This window comes from Cricetulus griseus, chromosome 8 (genome assembly GCF_003668045.3).
Source record: "Cricetulus griseus strain 17A/GY chromosome 8, alternate assembly CriGri-PICRH-1.0, whole genome shotgun sequence".
Lineage (NCBI taxonomy): Eukaryota > Metazoa > Chordata > Mammalia > Rodentia > Cricetidae > Cricetulus > Cricetulus griseus.
Window position 1 is genome coordinate 86,714,471 of NC_048601.1, and position 15,155 is coordinate 86,729,625.

Here is a 15,155-nt window from a genome sequence, read left to right on the forward strand (position 1 = left end):
TTTGGCTGTCCTGGAACATTCTATAGACTTGGCTGGCCTTGAACTCACAGAGATCTGTCACCTCTGTGGTGGCACACATCTTTATTATTTGTTGTTGTGTTTTGCAAGCTGGCTGAATAGGAATTTTCTTCAAACAAGAGTTCTAAAGAATCAACTCACCAAACATACAAAAAGTACTTGGCAAAAATCTAAAGTTCCTTCATGATAAAAAAGAAAAAAAAAAAACAAGCAAAACCAAAACTAAGACTAGAAAGGGCTTTCCCATAGTTAAAACACACCCACCAGTGTGAGATGGAGGGCTTTTGCCCCTAACATAGGGTTCCTGCTCTCACCATTTCTACTGAACAGTTCACTGGAGGTTTTAAGCAGGACAGTGAATGAGAAAAGGAAATAAAGGGTATTCTTTTGAGACAGGAAAAAGCAAATCTAGTCTACTTAGAGATATGCTTGAATATGCCAGTTCAGCAAGATTCAATGTACAAACATCTGTAACAATAAGTCTTTACTCCAAGTCAACCAAGCCCTGCTGCCACATGGGTGCTTTCCATCAGGCCACCTGAGCCCTGCCCACCGCCACGTTAATGTCCCAAGTAACACACAGAGACTTATATTAGGTACAAATGCTGCTTGGCCAATGACTAGGATTCTCATCTGCTAGCTCAGTCTTAATTATCATAAATCTATATATCTTATAAGACTTATCGGATGCCAGCGGAAGTGTCCTGTCTTCCCGGGCTCAAATGGTGACTCTGCGCTTTCTCCTACCTTTCCCAGAATCCTCCTTGACTCCTAGTCCCCCCTATCTTGTTATCCTATTGGCCAACAGTACTTTATTTATCAACCAATAAGACAATCATATACACAGAAGGACATCCCCCATCAAACATCAACCAAACTTCTGTATAGAAGCAAGGAACAATTTGAAAATGAAATTCAAGAACAATTTACTGTAACATCAAATAAGCTACTCAGAGAAACATTTCAACTGAAGCATAAAACAGGTATTCTTAAAGAGACAAGATAGCATTAAAATTTTGTTAAAGTTGCTGGGCATAGTGGTGCAGGCCTTTAATATCAGAATTTGGACAGCAGGTAGTCTCTGACAGTTCAAGACAATCCTGGTCTACATCAGGAGTTCCAGGACAGCTAGGGCTACATAGCAAGACCCTGTCTCAAAAATAAACAAAAGAAAACAAAACAACAACAACAACAAAACCCTAAACAGTAAAGCTCAAACTACAGTCTATTTATTGTCCCTTCCTCACACAGAAGATGCTTTCCACACTTAATCATCAAACAACCATTTGCAGAATCACTCTTTACTCTTTCTGGAAGGCAAGGGTTTGCTGTACTGGTCAGGCTAGCCTCAAAATCCCAAGTTCAATGAATCCTTCTGCCTTGCCTTCCAGAGTAGCTGGAACGACACATGCCACCATACCCAGCTAAAATAAGTGCCTTATTTTTAATCAAAAAACTTTTCAACTCAATTTTGAAACACACTCATACACACTCGCACACATACACAACCAAAATTTTCTTGGAAATACTCATTTTTAAAAAAGCATTTAATTGGGGGGCTTGCTTAGTCTCACAGGATTAGTCTATTATCATCATGGCAGGGAGCATGGTAGCTGGTAGGCATAGGACTGATCTACAGGCATGCAGGCAGAGGGAAAGAGAGGGAGAGAGACAGAGACAGAGACAGACACTGGACCTGGCATGGGCTTTCAAAAACTCAAGCCTCCTCCAACAAGGCCACACCTCCTAATCTGGACCATTCTCATTTCAAACCATTACATCTGACCAGCCACTGAAGTGTTTTCACTTTGACTTCAAAGTATTTTCCAATTTAACTGGAGACTTCCTTTTTTGATATGGTTTATGTTACTCTGACGTATAACATTTAATTTTCTCATATTTGGGGATCTCTACATCCTTCTAGTTATTGATACAGAGTGATTTCCATTAAGGAGACAGAACAATGTTTTGATTCCACTTTGTAAGGTTGAGTGCTATGGCCCAGTATGTGACCAACTGTGCTGAGCATTCATGGACATTTGAATAGCTGCTCTATTTTGCTTTCTTTTCCACTGTAATCATGGGAGAGGCTTTGAAGGGGGCTCCTTCTTCTTGGCCCAATAATGATTCTCTTAAACAAGTGAACAGCAGGGTACCACCAGGTGAAATGGTTGCCTTATGCTACAGCAAGGCTTCTTACACTTACACTTATGATCTCTTTTTATGTGTGACTTTAGCATTTACTGATAATAAGTCATTAAGAAGTCTATTTTAAAGCTAGTCTTTTAGTATACATATAATCCTACCATTAAAGGTGAGAAGTAAATTTACACACTGAGAAGAGATATACACTGGTTTCTTTTTCTACAAATGAAATCTTGACTAAATGTATGACACTACAGGACAAAGCATCTTCAGTGTTTTTCAGAGTTAATTACCTTTTTTTTTTTTCTTTTTGGAGATAGGGTCTTACCATGTAATTCTGTCTGGCCTTGAACTAGCTATGTAGATCTGGACAGACTGAAACTCATGGAGACCACCTGCCTCTGCCTCCTAGGTGCTGTAGTTAAAGGAATACCCCTTTATGTACTCAACTTATTTTGGTTTTATAACAGTCAAGGCAGAGAATGCCATTTTGGGTAAACACAAAATGGCAGAAGTGTTTCAGAGCCATTTTAGACACTGCTGAAAATGCCATTCTACTACCAAGCCAAAATTCATTGACTGGATTTTATGAAACTCAAATAGGAATTTTGAAAATCTGGGACTACAGAAACGACCCAGTAGTTAAGAGCACTGACTGTGATTCCAAATGAGCTGGGTTCAATTCTCAGCACCCACATGGAGGCTTACAACTATCTGTAACTCCTATTCCAGGGAATCTGACACCCTCTTCTGACCTCCCCAGGCACCAGGCACCTATACCCATACAATACAATACAATACAATACAATACAATACAATACAAAAGTTAAATATATTCTAATACAAAACAGTCCAAAGATAATACTAATTTAATACATATAGGCTGAGGAATAGCAGTAGGAGAAGAATCAAGCCACTTTGTATTTTTAATGTTTTTATTTGTATTTTGAAAATCTCATAAATTCATATAGTGTATTTTGGTCATATCAAACCATATTTTCCCTCCAATTACCCTTAGTGCTGCCATGTTTCTCTCCCAACTTCATGTCAGCCATGTTGTGTTGTTATTGATAACCTCAGGGTCCAAATAGTGCTTCTCACATGTGCACAGGTGTGAGGCTTAGGCAACCTAGTAGCAGCCATGTTCCGACAGTATGATTTTGCATCCCTCAGCAGCCATCCACTATATTCTTAAAGAGCAGAAAACTTGGTATGCCTAGTAAAAGCACTCTAGTTCCTGGTACACACTAGTTTTAAATTCAGGCAGAAATGTTTCAGGCAGCATTTGTAGACAATATGTGGCATGGCAACACACCCAGAGGAAGTACACATGTGTGTTCAGAACCAAAGCTGTAATGAGGGTCTGACATGCAACACAGGCCAGTGCATTTAATTTTGAATTGATTATTGGACTGTGTAAAGACTCTTTTCCTTTGGTTGCAACTTCCTCACATTCAATTATATGACCCTCTACAAAGTTGGGACCCACAGTTTTAGAATCTGGGCGCTTGAGCACACCAGTCATTCTGCCTATCAACTCTTAAACTTCTGCCAATTAAGGTGTTAATGGGAACCAAGTGTTTATACTCTCACCATTAGCAGGAAGAATCATAAAAAGAAAACATCGATTTACCGTGTTTCTAAGTTCACAAGAAATGCTGCTGTGAATTTAGTGTGTGTGTGTGTGTGTAGGAATAGAAGAGCATTATTTAAATCCCTTACTGAAAATAAAGCTAAAAGCAGAAAAATGTGAAGGAAATGTACTTTTTGATCAATAAAAGGGAAGCCCAGAGGGGAAGGGGCAGGATCTCCTGAGCTAATTGGGAGCATGAGGGTAGGGGAGAGGGAGCTGGCAGAATGAGAGGAGGAGAAGAAAAGGGAAGAAGAGGAAATGGAGGAGCAGAAACATTGAGTCGGGGGAAGAACAGAGGAGAACAGGATGAGTGATACCAGAGGGAGCCATTATAGGTCCGAGGAGAGATCTGGCACTAGGGAGATTTCCAGAGATCTACAAGGATGACAGGAACTGACAATCCAGGCAATGGTGGAGAGGCTACCCTAAATGCCCTTCCCCTATAATGAGATTGATGACTACTTTATATGCCATCCTAGAGCCCTCATCCAGTGGCTGATGGAAGCAGAGGCAGACACCCACAGATATACATTGAACTAAACTCTGGAACCCAGTTGCAGAGAGGGAGAAATGAAGATCAAAGGGGTCGGGGTCAGGCTGGTGAAACCCACAGAAACAGCTGGCCTGAACAAGGGGGAGCACATCGACCCCAGACTGCTGTCTGGGAGGCCAGCACAGGACTGATGCAGACCCCTGAACATGGATGTCAATAAGGAGGCCTCTGCACTCTAGGGGCCTCTGGTAGTGGATTAGTATTTCTCCCTGGTGTAAGAAGGGACTTTGAGAGCCCATCCCACGTGAAGGGATGCTCTAGAGGCCTGGACACGTGGGGGAGGGCCTAGGCCCGGCCCAGGATGATGTGGTGGACTTTGGAGAGCCCCCGTCGAGGGCCCTACCCTGCTGGGGAGTGGAGGGGGGATGGGGTGGGGGACAGGGGGGAGTTGGGGGGAGGATTGGGAGGGGAGGAGAGGGAGAGGGAGAAGGGATTGACATGTGAAGCAAGCTTGTTCCTAATTTGAACTAATATTTTTTTTTTTTAAAAGGGAAGGCTAGTGACTACAATAAATGGGCAAGATTGGTGGAGCAAAAGGCAGCAAAACCCCTCAACTAACCTCCTGGGTCCCTTAACTAACCTCCTGAATCACTAAACTTATCCCTGAGCCCCTTAACTAACCACCTGAGCCCCTCAACTAACCACCTGAGCCCCTCAACTAACCACCTGAGCCCCTTAACTAACCACCTGAGCCCCTCAACTAACCACCTGAGCCCCTCAACTAACCACCTGAGCCCCTCAACTAACCACCTGAGCCCCTCAACTAACCACCTGAGCCCCTTAACTAACCACCTGAGCCCCTCAACTAACCACCTGAGCCCCTCAACTAACCACCTGAGCCCCTCAACTAACCACCTGAGCCTCTTAACTAACCACCTGAGCCCCTCAACTAACCACCTGAGCCCCTTAACTAACCACCTGAGCCCCTTAACTAACCTCCTGAGCCCCTTAACTAACTTCAAGAGCTATTTACTAACTTCAGTTTTAGTTTTTCCCACAAAACTTCCATGTGAGTTTTGAATGTTTCCCAGAAGTTGCTGCAAACTTAAAATATGTAAATCTCACCCTCATAGAGAGCAACAGAAAATTCAGTTCTTCCCCAGATCACAGAAGGCCAAGTGACTAATGTTAAGAAAATAAATTAAAATAAAAATTCTTAAAGGATTGACAAATTTTCTGAAGTAGTAAGCCAAAATTTAACTTTTACCATAAAACTATAGTTTCTATGTTTTTAATCCATGTTATAATACAGTGTTGCAATGGTTTGAATAAGAATGGTCCCCATAGGCTGATATATTTGAATGCTTAGTCATCAGAGAATGGAACTATTTGAGAAGGATTAGGAGATGTGGCCTTGTTGGAGGAAGTGTGTATGGAGAGGTGGGATTGGCGGTTTTGAAAACCTCCCACCAGGCCCAATGTTTCTCTCTGTCTGTTCTTAGCTACTGCTCTAGGGCCATGTGTGCTGCCAGGCTCCCACTATGTTCCCCCACCTGATAACAGACTAACCCTCTCAAATTGTAAGCAAAACCCCAATCAAATGCTTTGTTTCATAAGAGTTTCCTTGGTCATAGTGTCTCTTCATAGCAATAGAACAGTGGAACATATACTGTTTATGCTACACAAGTGTATTAAGAATGTATCATTTTAAACTGAAGCAAAGCATTTACTGATCTCAAGAACCCTGACCTCCACAGCAACCTTAATGGCTTGTAAATCTAGCCTGGCACTCATACCAGATCTCCTCAGAGTCCACAATAACTTAGAGACAGAGTCCTCAATAACTCTAGCAGAGCCCCACACAGGAGGTGGCTGGCAAAGCCTTGGGCTCCTGTGCCATGTCAGTCAGTAACTGAGGAGGAGGAGGGTTGAGAAGGAAGAAACACCCCTTATCATGACAGGTAAGTTGTGATTAGCCAAATTACAGGCTCTTTAGCTAACATCAATTAATCCACAGAGAGTGTTTTTAGCAGTTAAAATTGTCAGGCTTAGAGTCTAAAGATCCCAGACCTCAATAAGAGACAGGCTTGTGGAGAGTGGGGATGAAGGTAGTGAGGGCTAGGATAATCACAATTATTCAAAACTCTTTGGAGCCTCCTGTAAGGTCTGCTCTAAGTTACCTCTCTTGTGTACACTGGGCAAACAGACTGCACATGTATTTATCATGTATTACATGCTTTCTGCATATAACACTAAAGCGAGGACATTTTGGCACAAATTGAGACTCCTGACATACAGAAGAGTCACTGCTGCACGCCGTTGCTCTGAACTTTCTTTGCAATTAGTTAGCAGAGGTGAACTAAATAGTTTCGAAGTTTGCTTGCAAGCTGAGTACATCATCTTCCCTCTCACTTGGTGTCTCTCTGAAGAGATCTAGCATCACCATCCAAGCTGTAAGCCAAAAGGCCAATTCTGCCTCATTCTCCAGGCCAGTCACTGAGTCCCTTCATTCTCAACATTTCTATGTGTGTTTTCAGCATTCCACTATGCCACACTGGGGCATGGAGTGTGAGGTCACAGACAGATGGTAATGCAGAATGGGCTCACTGTGTCTCTAAGTTATTTATCATGTGAGTGAGCCCTGACTTCCTCATCAGTGACACCGGAATACTGCTCTTCTCTTCTCCCTACCTCTGCTCTAACTCTCTTGTCAAGTCCAGCCAGCTGAGCCTTCCTTGAAGACTGTTTTTACGCACTCTTTCTTCTGAGTTGAAGTCCCGAGTGACTGCAACAAACTCCACCTTCCCAGCTTGATTTCATAATCTCTCTCTCTACACCACTCTAATATTTCTTCCTTCTGGAAAAGGATGCAGTTTGGGCTCTGTTTTCTCCATTGAAAACCAATTTTTCTCCTTACCTTTCCCTGTCTATACCAACTCTACCCACTCCTCCATCTTACCTTTTCCAAGAAGCTTTTCCTTCGTCACTGCAAACAGGGGGTTCTTAATATTTCTTGATAAAAATGTGCCTGTCTCTTTTAGCTAATTTTATACTTTCCTCTCTTTGGTTTTTGTTTTTTTCTTACTATTTTCTGGCTGCTTACATTGGCATCACAGGTAGGAGTGATCTCTATATCAGAGGTGAATACAGGCCAACAGAAGGAAGGAGCAAAAGTCACCTGCATTGCCAACCCAGATGGCCCCAAACACGAACAGTTTAGCCTGTCAGGCTGTTAAAATCTCAGTAAACACTGACACTAGAGTGAAAGGGAACACCTAACCTCCTCTAGAGCAGCTGTATACAATGTGATCCTCTAAGATGTGTGAAGTCACAGTCCTGGGCAGCCACCTGAAAGTGAAGTAAGTTTCCTAGACTGAAAGGGTCCTCTGTGAGACTACAATCTCTTGAGCACAAAGACTCTGTCCTGCTCCAAACAGGGGTCCTAGGACTCTCAAAGGATCTGACAGATGAGAAACTCAAGCTCAATAACAGTTTCTCAGACGCATAAATGAAAGGGGTATAATAATGTTGAGATTAGATTTGTGAAATCATTTCTCTGATATTTAAAAATAAGGGCAGCTTCTTGTCTTAGAACATTCATTTTCAACTAAATATTGTTTACTGTGATATGACAGGATACCAAGAAAAGCTGGCTCTCTGTAACGGTATTCTCCATATATTTTGCATTTCTTGATCTTTTCAGGTGCTACCATATGCTCCACAAGGCTGACACAGAATCCAAGAAAACATCCAGGCAAGTGGCATTTAGATGCACCTTACTTGTCTTATACACAACACAACACAACACAACACAACACAACACCATAGCTTGTTTTGTTGCCTGTCTTAAATCTGGTTCTAATGGAACTTGGCTGACTTTTGTTCAATCTAAACAAAACCAAAGTGATGGTAACAGGAAGTGGTAAGGTTTAAACATCAAGAATACAATCTGAGAAAAAACGATGCCCGTCTGCTTCAGTTCACAGATCTAAGACTCTAGATCACTCCCGATATACCCAACCACGTCACACAGCACAATGAGAGAGTGTGTGGCACTTCTGATGGGGAGGTCACCATCATACATCTACTAGCTACACTGTTATGCTCATTTTGTTGTCACAATTGTAATCCTGGAGGAAAGAGCCATACTATTAAGGCACTACCGGGAAACTGAAAACTGTCAGAGGTGTGGTCTGGCGGGGCATTTCCAGGACATGGGAATGTCCCTTTAGAGGACTAGAGGACCCTAGAAGCCTCCTTGCTCTGTCTTGTTTCCTGGCCATGAAGTAAGTGTCTGGTCTTCCTCACACTTGCACCATGATGCACCACAGACCCCAAACAACAGAGCCAACAGAGCACAGAGCAGAACCTCCAATATTACAAGTCATTCTCTTTATAGGGTTAATTACTGCATGGATTTCACCACAGTAGCAAGAACTGAACAACACACTCTGTTACTGAATCCAAAATTCTGTGTGTAAAAGTTAATCATTAGATATCTACATGTGAAAGAATGAAGTTGCACTGTACCTCACATCAGAAATGAAAGTTAATTCAAAATGAACAAGAGATCTAAATAAAGAACAAAAACTGTAAGGAAAATTAATTCAAAATGAACAAGAGATCTAAATAAAGAACAAAAACTGTAAGGAAAAATGAACAAGAGATCTAAATAAAGAACAAAAACTGTAAGGAAAATTAATTCAAAATGAACAAGAGATCTAAATAAAGAACAAAAACTGTAAGGAAAAAGATATAACTGCATCTTCATGGCCTGGGGTTAGGCAACACTTTGCTGTCAATGGTTATGCTATCAGAAGTATAGAAAAGAAAGTATCTGATAAATTAGACTGTATGAAAATTAAAAATGTTTGTGCTATCAATGGCACCCTTAAAAAATAAAAAAGACAACCCACAGAATAGGTATTTAAATCCATACATCTGATAAGAAACTGACATCTACACTAAAGAACTATTACAATTCCATAAGGAGAAAGAAACCCAATTAGCAAGTGAGCAAAGATGTAAATAGACATTTCTCAATGGCTTATAAGCAATAAAAAAGATGGTCAACACCTATAGTTAGGGAAGCATAAATTAGTTCATGTCAGTAGGATTAGCTATAACATGAAATAAAGTAAGAAATATTAGCTAGGATGTAAAGAAACTGAACCTTGATTGCTAGTAAAAACTGTGGTGTGAAGACTGGAAAACAATTGGGCACTTTCGAAAACTGTTAAAAAAGAATTCTTGTACAACTGGACAAATCCACTTCTAGACATATGCATCCAAAAGAAATGAGATATCTATACAGAAATCTTGCTCAAAATGTTCATTACAATATTAGTCCCTATATGCAGCAATCCCAAGCCCACCTATTGAAGAACACATGTGCAAAACACAGTATGCAATGAAGCATTATTTGGCAGTAAGAAGTAAATCAATACATGCCAGGGCATGGGTAAACAACAACAACAAAAATGCTGAAATCATGTGATTTGTTTAAACAGTCAGAATCCAGCTGTTCAAACTGTTCTGGGAGGTTGTGGAAGCTTCTGGATGGGACCTGAGGTGAGGCTTGAGGATTACAGGCCAGCTCCACTTTTGATCCAAGCTTTGTTTCCCAACTGCCTGGCAATGTAACCAGCTGCTGCATGCTCTTGATGACACAGCCACGGCTGTTCACACTGCCATGCCTCTCCAGGCATGATGTACTGTGTTCCCTAAGTTGTTAGCCTGAGTAAGTCCTTCTTTCTTTAAGTTATTTCTGTCAGGTATTCTGTCAATGACAAGAAAAGTAAATGACATAGAAAATAGCTAGACTAGGCAAATCTATACAAATGCAATGGAGACTGCTAAGGAAGGACAGGAGGAGGCAGGGCCATGGAATGCTCTAAAATCGATGGTAGTAATGGTTGCACTGTGTGTGTACACAACAGCGTATATTGTAAATGGGTAAAATTTAAGGTCTCTGAATCATTATTTCAATAAGGATGTTACAATTACAACAACAGAAAATGTGAACAAGTATCTGTGAGACCATGACTCCTACGCTGGGTTACCATGTTCTAGATGTCCCCTTAACATAAAGGTATAGGGCAAGAACCACTTCTGCCACCTGGGGGAAATATCACAGTGCCTCTTCACTGGCAGCCACCTGGTCAGCATGATGTAAGGCTTCTGTTGTTTCTGGAATGCAGTACTGCAATGTGTTTGTGCCCAACCTGCTCAAGAAACTTGCAACTGGTTAGAGCTTGAGGCTACAGCCCTCCTGTCTGCTAAGTGGGCAGGAAAATTGGCAAAGCAGAGAGAAGAGCTGGAGACTTTCTGTGGTTAAACACATGCTGAGTGTTCCAAGGATTCCGTGCTCAAAGCCTCCCTCACTGCTCAACTCCTCTCCTCAAACAGTTCTGCATTCTAGGTCAAACATGCTTCAAATATAGGTACATTATGAATCAGCTGGCATTATATAATGATCAAGCAGGAGGGACCTTTGACAATATTATGCAATGGAGCCATGACTCTGGAGCCACTTACTAACTGTGATTCAATGCCTTCATCTCAAAAGTGGGAATGATAAAGGCTTCTCAAGGTTGGTGTAAGGTTCAAATTCAGAGTGTTCAGAATAGCAAGTAACACATTGTAAGTGCTGATGTGTTTTTAGTCTTAGAATTAAACTAGTAAATCACATTCTTTTTATGGGGGAAGAAGACACTAAAGTTCAAAAGGGGCCAAGTGACTGGCACTGGCAGTGATGGAGCTGCTGTCTAAGTCCAGCTCTCATTGACCATAGCCAACAGCCCTGCTTGGAAGACACTGACTACATTTTAGGTTTTAAAAGGTATGAATAGGGAGAAAACAGTGCCTAGCAGTTATATACCATACATATAACAAGACATATTATTCATTCCTTTTAAATATTCCAGATTAGCTGGGTGGTGGTGATGCATGCCTTTAACCCCAGCACTTCTAACTTTCAGTAACAGATATCTATAAAAATGATGGCATCGTTTGCCAAGACACAGTAAGTGCAGTAGAACTATGTAGAGAGAGAAGGTCTTACTATGCAGCCCAGGCAAGCCTACACCTACAATGTCTCAGCATCATGAGTGCTAGGATTACAGGTATTTGCCACTAGCATGCCCGGCAAAAACAAAACACTTGATCTTTTATGCATGATAGGCAAACTTTTCCACAGAGCTTTGACCCCAGACCTGAAACTGGAAAACTTTGTATGCTGCAAACAGAGTAGCTTGTTTAAATTTCACACACATGCACACTTGAACATGCGCATAAACACCCACATCACACCACACCATACAGCCTACACGGGCCACGGTAAGGCTTCCCAAATGCCCTAGTATATCTGCTGTCTCCAGTCAGATGGATCCTTGTCTCTGCGTAGACTCCTAGTCCCTACCCTGTTTGAAGACCTCACACTTCACTCCTGTGTCGCAAATTCTCCCACGCTGCCTTCGACTGCAAGCTGTCTTGGCCCACATGCCTAGTTAGGCTGACTTAGCTTCTGGCCCTATTTACTAAAGCAGTTTTTCCCCACAGCCCAGACCAATCTCCTATCTGTCCCCAGCCTAACACACACTTTTGCAACCTGCTTCTAACTAATCCAGTCTTTCTAACTGGCTAGACCATAGGCACAAACAGGGCAGGAGAGCTGTCTGCCTGTTCAATATTACTTCCCCTGTGCCTAGCATAGTTCCCGGGAACAAGCAGTTGGCAAATGGAATCATCATCAGGGTTTGCAAGTGGCAAGAACATGTGCCCAGCAACACAAGGCCTGGGTTGATCCCTAGTACTACAAAAGAGAAATGAATACATTCGCCAAAGATTTAGTAGGTGAATGAATATACTCAAGTTTTCTACTCAAATTCGACATGTCCTTCTGTTTGTTTGTTTGTGACAGGGTTTCACTACATAGCTCTGGCTGTCCTGGAACTCACAAAGATTCACCTGTGTCTGTCTCCTGAGTTCTGGGATTAAAGGTGTTCATTACTACACCCTGCACCAGACACCTAGTATCTCTTATCAGGCTTTTCACAAGCAGAAATACACAAGCTACATAAAAGGGACAGGTTATGAGATCTTTTTGGAGAAAATTTCACAAGAAACCTCTGGATACATATTCTAAAGTAACTATATGAAAACTGTAAGCAAAAAGTTTTTAAAATAGGCTTCATATACCACATATTGGAATCACAGAACACAGTAATACACTGGTGCTGAACCTTATCTCTACTGGCTAGCTTTCCTACTGCTGGAAGGTGCCATGCATGCTAGCAGGGGAAAATGCAATCTTCACTCTCACTCAGCTGTGACCCCCTATCAACTACAGTAACGACAGGCTTCACAAGATATACCTACTTGTACAACAGTGGCATGGACATCATGAACATAACTAATGACTTTCTGATTGCATCTAAAGCCTGCTCTGTGAAATGGAACCCATTCCTGGCACTGTTAATAGGGCCAAGAATTTGTGATTAGATAGGTGACAGACAGGCCCAAGAGGAGACATAGCACTAAATCAACTTTTAATGATTTATTCCTATACCCATTGCTTAATAATTATCAGAGAACTAAGTCTCTCATCATTGTGGATAGCAATTAATACAGAGACCCTCCGCTGGTCGTTGTGCAGAAAACGAAGAGACTGGAGTGCTCAGTCCTAAAGGGAACAAACAGGTCACGCCCTACTCCTAAGGCCCAGGGATCTCGGTGGAAGAGTAGGTGAAAAGACAGTCAAACCCAAGGATGGTAGATAACATCAAGGAAACAAATGTTTTCTGGACACAACAGGACAGTTGCTCATATGCACTCAGTGATTGTGAAAACATCCACAAGACTTTTGTAAGCTAAGGCCAGACAAATTCCCAGCAGAATTGGGGGCAGGGCATGAATTCCCAGTACTGAGTAACTACTGGCATTTGATAGTTGCTAGGAGATCGAGAGTCAGTTTTCCTTAATGGTGTGATCCCTGGCAGGCCCCCCTCTGGAGAGTGTGTGGCAACACTAGCAGGAAGAGAACCTCACATTGTGTGGGGAGTGAACGTGGAAAGGGTGGCTATAGGAGGAATTAGAGAAGGGGAAGCAGGATGAACATGATCAAAATAAAGTGTGTGACATTCTCAAAGAATTAATAAAAATATTTTAAAAACAAAAGTTTCAGAAGAAAAAAGTAGTCGTGTCTCTAGGAAAGCTCATCACTCACACTCCAACAACTCTTTGTGGGAGACCAATAAGCAAAGGAGACAGGGACCAGTATGACCTTCCTGAGCTTGTGCCATTCTCTTCCAAAGTAAGTCCATCTTCTAATGAAAGACAATGTGCTGGACCACAGCTCTCAGCATATCCAGAAGAGTAGCCAGAGGAGTGGGGGCCTTAAATGAAGAGCAAGTGGCACGCAAGCCGAAGGAACAAGCAGCAATGACTCCAGTGCCCATCTTTAGGATTCACCCAGAAACCACTCAACAGTACTAAGAGCTCTTACTCAGGGAAGAAAAAAGTAGGCTCAACCTCAAAATAGATGGTATGGGCATCCCAGAACAAAAATTCCTGAAGACTCTTCTAGAAAAAATTTGTGATTACAGAAGATGGGGGGAGAGAACATTTTACTACTAAAACTTTCTATACAGAAAGGGGAGGGAAAGGAAGAAGGAAATTAGGTTGGGGGTGGAGAAGGTGGAGTGTGTGTGTGTGTGTGTGTGTGTGTGTGTGTGTGTGTTGGGGGGGTCTGTGTGAGAGCGGGAGGGGAGTGCAGTTGCCTCAACGTTTTAGTATTAAGATGCAGACCTACCTCTCAGAGTTTAGGACAACCTCAAAAGGAGAATGGCTTGCTTAAGCCTCCTCTCCTCACATAAGCAGCATATCAATAGGCCCCCAGAATTCAACAAGCTGAAGCCCAGCTCTGAGTAATCTCTGCTGGCATCACTGGAGATCCCTGTAGTGAAGACCAGGTCTTTTAAAGGGAAACACCTCCCATCACTCCCTCTGGTAGTGATTAAAGGAAAAAGAAATAACTCAGGGCTAATTACTGCACTATCTAGACAGAGATTTCAGGTACGCCCTGACAGGTGTACTTCGGTCGGCTCAGTGCTGTGACCTCCTCAAAGGTACTGTGTCAATTCTTCCCAGCCACGCCGTCCTTACAACAGAATTGTCCCATCAAAGGGTGTGGACACTCCAACTCTAGATGGGCAGATTTCAGGTTTCTGCGTTCTCACTGACACGTTCAATGTTAACCCGTTTTTCAGTAAGAAAAAGTTTAACTTTGAAGACGCACCCAGCACAGTTCATGTGGCGTGTAATTTATTAAATGTTGGCTGTTCAGGTGGAAACAATGCTCCCTGAGAGCCATCTTCACAGCTGAGGAATAGTTGTAGCTTCTAGATAGTTGAGGAAAGTGCCTTCCAAAAAGCTAGAAGCGGGCAGGGTGCTGTTTTAAGCCATTGTGTTGGACAAGGCAAGGACACGGTTGCTAATATCTGCATTCATTTTATGACAGAGTCTGAAACAAAAGAAATATTCGGAGGGGAGAAAAGAAAAAAAGGCAGAAAAAAGCCGAACGCTAGCGCACACTTCGGGGTTTGGACTGCGGAGCCAGCTAGACAGCGCTCGGCTACCTGGGTCTGCAGGGTATGACCCTGAAGGTGCACACACAGGGAGGGTGTCTGCGTGGAGACTCCAGCATACCGGGGGCCGCTGGCACCCGCTCGGCTCCCCGCAGCCGGCCTAGGGCCCAGGCAAGGCCGCCCCGCGCCCAATTGGCGACACGGAGGTGGACCCCGCGGCGGGCCCGGGCTGCGGGCTGCAGCCGCGTCTCGGTCGCGGCCGCGAGCCGCCCCCGGAGGC

At 42.8% G+C, this 15,155-nt stretch overlaps 1 protein-coding gene across 10 annotated transcripts in view; it reads right to left on the reverse strand.

The window, feature by feature from the left end:
• Positions 1-15,155, reverse strand: part of Plekha8 (pleckstrin homology domain containing A8) — a 54,677-nt gene that overhangs the window by 39,228 nt on the left and 294 nt on the right. The window lies entirely within an intron of this gene.